Raw genomic sequence first — 5,783 nt, 5'->3', positions numbered from 1 at the left:
GAAAGAGGGTGAGAGACTTATGATTAGAAAAGAAAACTTTAATTCTACTGCTATTGAATAACAACAATAAAACGGAATATATACAAATATATACAAAACTAGTATCGAGCCAAATTTCCCCACCTGATGGCAATAAGTCACTGTCACCCCCAGCTGGGGAGCAGCCCCCAGGGAAAAGTCCCAGGCTGGACTCAGCCGAAGACTGGAACTGGGTACAGGAACTGGATTCTGGAACTCGGTTCAGGAACAGACGGCTCAGGATCAAAGGCAGAATCGGTGAAGTCCTCCTTGGATGCTGGCCTCTGCAGTAGGAGCAAAAGCAAGAAGGACAAAGGGAGATGGAAGGGATCCTTCAGCTTTATAGTGAATATGGTGGATATGGGATGGAATACCCCCTTGGTATTCTTGACTTAGGGTCATTTACCTTGCCTGCTCCTCCCCACAGGTGCAGCTTTACTTTCTGCCCCGCTCTGTGTGGGATACAAGCTTAGCAGTGACCTTGGGCTGCATAGGAATCCCTGGTAGTAACTCTAAACATGGAGTGTTCTCATTGCTAAAAGTACAGTCTGCAAAGATGTACTGCTAACTCCAGACAAGGCAGATAATTAGAAGAGCTTTAGCTGTAAGTTTAAATCATTGAAACCATCTCTGTTCTACCCCAATCCAGGATACCAAGACTATGGAACCATCATACTGAACTTAAGACACATCCCACTGGAAGAAGGAGAAAGGTGCTATCTCAACATAGGCATCTCATTCAGCAATCCTTTCACAGGATGTGTGCTAGATGAAGGGAAAGGATTAATATATTTACATTCTTGAGAAGAGAAGCAGACATGTCCTATGCTAGTCCAAAAGAGAGGCTGTTATTCTAAGAAACAGCTGAACTCCATGATACTTTGTGAAATAAGCCAGTTGATTGTTTTGAACTTTGGGATGCTCCCCACCTAGATTAAGGATGGGGCTACACATGTTCTGCAGCAGCACAAGGAGGGGAATGGTGAAGAGGGCAGTCAAAGGAACACTTCACTTTACTGAGAAAGTATTTCATCCCCATGCAAAACATGCTGATTTGGTGAGGAGGTCTTGAATTTTGTTTTGTGTTTTCTTTTTGTTTCGTTTTGGATTTGTTATTGTGTTTGGTTTTGGTTTGGTTTGGTTTTTTTGTCCCCGTGTGTCCCTTCTTTTTCCAAATTGCAGTTCCTACAACAAACAAGGTAATCTGAACTGAATCTCGTCCTAGCAACTTCACCTGATCCCATAATGTACTGCCTTCTCACTTATAGCATCTGTCGTGCTCCACTCCCTCTTAGCATCATGTACTCAGAGGTCTGGATAAGAAAGTGAGGAAATTCCTTCCTCCTCCTCTCTCAGCTGACAATGTCTCTGTAATGGCACTGGAATCCTGCGGGGTGTGGAGGAAAAATGTCAGCTTCACGTTTGGAGTAAATTCACACTGACGAATAAGACCGAGGCCTATGATTTAATCCTAACAGCTAGACCTTCACCTGAGTGTAAACCAGGACTTCTTTCATTTCTTTAATGCAATTACATTGGCTGAGAACTGGAATTCATTGTGAATATCAGATATTTCGGTAACTCTATATATTGTTTCATTTTGCTGGTGCATGCAGTTTTGACCTGGATTGGCTACCAAAAAAAGAAAAACTTACGGTTTTCTCACAGTCATATATAATACCGAAATAAAGCTGACAGCTTGCTTAAAGACTTTATTTGCAATATTTTTATCAAGTGGAGAAAGAATAATCCATAACTTTTCAAAGAGTAAAATGAGAAATACATTTTCAAAGTATTTTTCAGTATTACATTGAAATTGAAAATTTCTACAACCTGTAAAGTTTCCTTGGTCTGTTTTCACTTACAGTTTTCCCTTGCTGTTGTTTGCATTTATATTGATACTCAAGATAGCAGACTATAATGTGATTGATTGTTTTTTTATATATAGATTATTTTCTTCATTTTTTTCCCTTCTGTAATTTCATGAGCAAATTTTTCTTAATTTAGAAAAACTCTGTAGCTGTCAATTAAAACTGAAACCTTGACTTTCTGAATTGGGAAAACTGAAAAAATACAGACAAGTAAAACTGAAGGCCTACAAAAAATGTGCATGTAGAGGTGTATGTGCGTCTGAAGGATTAAGCCTTGTATATTTTATTTTGCTATCTTTGATAGCAAAAGAAAGAAATCAAAATTAAAAAAAAATTAATTGTGGCCACTTATTAAAAAAATGCAGGTTTTTTTATCCACCAAAATGTCAGGAAATACTTCATTTTAATACAATAGTTTTGTTTCAGTCAAGCAGAATGAAAACATCCACAAGTTTTTACAGCCTTTCCCCAAGCATTTACAGCATTTTACCTTTTTTCTTTTCTGGCTACAGTATTCTTTCAGGGCCTGCCTTCGCTACCAAATCTACCTCAGCTTCCTCCTTACTACCTAGAACACAACTATAGCTGCCTGTGTACATGCACTCCCTCTTTACTCAAGTCTTCCATCAAAACTATATACAAACATGCCTCATACCTGTGAGCTACACGTATGTGATTCCTTTACCACTGATAAAGCTTGAGTTGATGGAGTCTGGAGAATGATTCAGTTGTCCCAATGTGGCTGCCTGCCTTAAAGTGAACTGAAACATTTGCTTAACTCTAGCAGTAGTGTCTACAGTGGGAGTTTAGATATTTAGCTACATACTCATTTAGGCATGAAGATCACCATATATGGCTATTTGAGTTTGGAATTGAATCTCACCCATACATTTACAAAGCCAAAGCTAATACTACAGATCTATCCATCACTGAAATGCCTCTCACCTTGTGTCTAATTCTATTTCATTTTGCCTCTTTATTCATTTTGAGGGTGTCCACACATGCAACAGTTACTGACGCTAAAACTACTGCACTACTGCTTGAGAAAGGGGAAGCAGCAGTTGACTGAGCAGAGAGGAACCTATAAATCATTCTGGAGTGTCTGCAGTGAAATGGGAACCTTGAGCAGCCTCTTCAGACAGCTCTCAGATCTGTTGAAAGATGGTAGCTTCTTCAAAAGGAAGATGTTTAAGGCACTTAAAAAGGTCAAATTTTGCTTATTGAGCAAAACGGCAAAAACTATCTCAATAACAATTTCTCCTTTGTGTTATAATTAGTTCATGCTTTGCCTTTATAACATGTTCAGTTTGGGCTAGCAATTCAGCTTTCCAAGAAGTCAACAATGATGATTTGTAATTGCTGATAAACATCAGCCAGAGAGCAATAGCAGCTGATTGCTGTTGAACATTCTCTGAACGAATTACTACAAACTGGAAGGACATAAAGACTAGCTCATATATGATACATTCCAGATAAAATAATAAATGTGTGTAGAGAAAAAAATTAATTATTTCCTGTTCTAGGTATACTCCAGAAGTTGTCTGTGTCCTCAAGAGTCAATCAGGGTGGTGGCCTTTGGCCTGCAAGAAAGTGCATCATGATGAAGGCTTCTCATCTCTCCTGGTGCATTCAACCACCAGATGCCTGCCTCCCACTGCCCTCCTCCCATGCCCTGCTTTTTTGGTGTAGAAGTTGGATGTAGATGAGCAGCTCAGGAGGGAAATAAAAATGATTTCACTCCTAGTGCATGGCCAAGCAAGTAAGTGATTAGCCTAACAGCCTGGTCACCAACTGTCACCCTTTCTGAAATGTGGCTGGTACCAAAAACTATGATGGGTTAATGGAGGTCTCTGATGAATCCTTAGAATAGCAGGGTATATTCTGTGATGGGCGATGCTTCTTCTCACTGCAGCTGGTTTGTGTTTAGCATCAGCAGTGTCACAGGGATAACAGGTGCTGCTCACCCAAAGGGTGCCACAATAACTGGAAGGGTTCAAGGCTGAAATAAGAGCACCAGAGATGATTGGCCATGGTGGATCCTCAACAAACATTTCTAAAATGGACAGTGTCGTGTCCCTTCTTAACTCTGTCTTCTGCTACCCAAATGTTTTTTACATGTTTTATTAAGAATCCTTAGCATTTGAAAGCATTGGTTTATTACAAGACTTGAAGGCTGCCTGGAGGTTTAGATATCCAAAAAGGACACAAGAAGGTCAGCTAGGGATTGACAATTCTAGTGAGATGGCCAAAGATGTTTAGCACCTGCTTTAAATAAACAGCAAGTTTGAGGTAGCTGCTAAAACTTGTTACATACACCAAGAATACCAACCAAGTCAATCTTACGCTCTTTCTCTGTTTCTTGGCAAAATCAAATTTATTTAGCAATGAGTCCCTCTACAGCTTCATTTCATATTGGCCAGAACCCCTAGGCACACCGAATGTATTCCCAAATAAAGTAATTTACTTACTTAACGTCTGCAAAGTGTCATCTGTCATTCTACAATTTCTGCTGTACTTTATGTTACGGTTGCGATCAACATATAAATATTGAACACCTAGTTCAGCTCCAAAGAGATTATGTTTGGTGAAATGAACAGGCCCAGTATGTTGAGAATGATAATAAGTAGGCAAGAGTTAGCCTGTGAATAGAGGAAGGTTAGCAGAAGTGGTGAGGAGAGGTGGGGAGAGAGACAGCAGGAGAGCTGGCGGACTTCAGTACCAGAGCCACTAGTCCCAAGACTTGAAGACTTACAATAGGCTGAGTAAAGGGTCAGCTCATTTTGCTCACAGATAAATTGGAGTAGTGCAGCAGTTTCCTTTACCTACTTTGGGGTAATGAACGCATTTCTCCCTTCTCACTATCTGAATTCTTGTGGATGGCTGGAATCTTAACATTTCTTACAGCATTTCTTACATCTGGGAACAGTGCTGGCCTTAGCTGTCAAGTTACAGTAATGAGCATAGACTCCTTCTGTCTGGTATGAAGGCTTTGCCCTAATCATTCAGGAAAGAGAAACAATTTTTTTTTTTAAAGTAACTGCCCAGATTGGAGGCTTCCTTGCCCTGGAGTTTGTTGTGTAGGCAGGAAGATAGTGGTGGACTGTGTAATAAGTGTGAAAAACAAATGAGAGGCTTGAGGAAAATCACCCTGTGGTTTCTGTCCCTTATTTACCTGGTGAGTTTTCCCTGTGGTGAAAGGGATCTCATGCCAGAGGCTGTGGCAAGTATCATGCCTTCACCTAACCTGGCTCTGCTGTGCTCCTAAATGGTGTATGGTAGAAAGCCTCCAGTCATGGTCACAGTGCCTCTGCTTATCTCGGACATTATGAACACAGGATGTTTCACAGCAAAGACATTGATTTGTGAAAGAGACCTTTAGGAGACTAGCCTGAGCAGAGATCTCCTTAAAGTGACTATTTTGCTTGTAGAGACAATTCAGAGAACAGTTATGCTCCCAGGAAACCTCCTTAGTACTTTCCTCCTTTGTCACATTCTTCTCAGGTACCATTGATTGATGCTACAACATAGTGCCGTGATGATGGACAGATTTACTTAATGATGTTTGGGTGGGGAGTCATGGTGATTACCACTCTCAACTGAACAGCACAAGACAGTTCTTCACTGAACACATTTTCCTTGCTTTGCTGGTACAGATGCACTATTACATATGAGAAATGGACTGTGTATAACAGGTCCTCACTCTGTTGCCCTAGTAAGCTGAGCATCCAGCTGTAGTTCTGTCCAACTTTACTGTCCAACATCACAGGACATTATTGTGATGCAATGGCTTGAAGAAAGGATTGCTTCTTAGGCATGTGCATGAGAGTTGTTGAACTTTGTCTGGAATCATTCGTAAGTGATGAAGTTGGCTGGGACTGCTCATGAAGCAGGAAG

Source organism: Merops nubicus, unplaced genomic scaffold (assembly GCF_000691845.1).
Source record: "Merops nubicus isolate BGI_N331 unplaced genomic scaffold, ASM69184v1 scaffold25194, whole genome shotgun sequence".
In the NCBI taxonomy this organism is placed as follows: domain Eukaryota; kingdom Metazoa; phylum Chordata; class Aves; order Coraciiformes; family Meropidae; genus Merops; species Merops nubicus.
The sequence above is the reverse complement of the archived record's forward strand: the minus strand, read 5'-3'. Positions refer to the sequence as shown.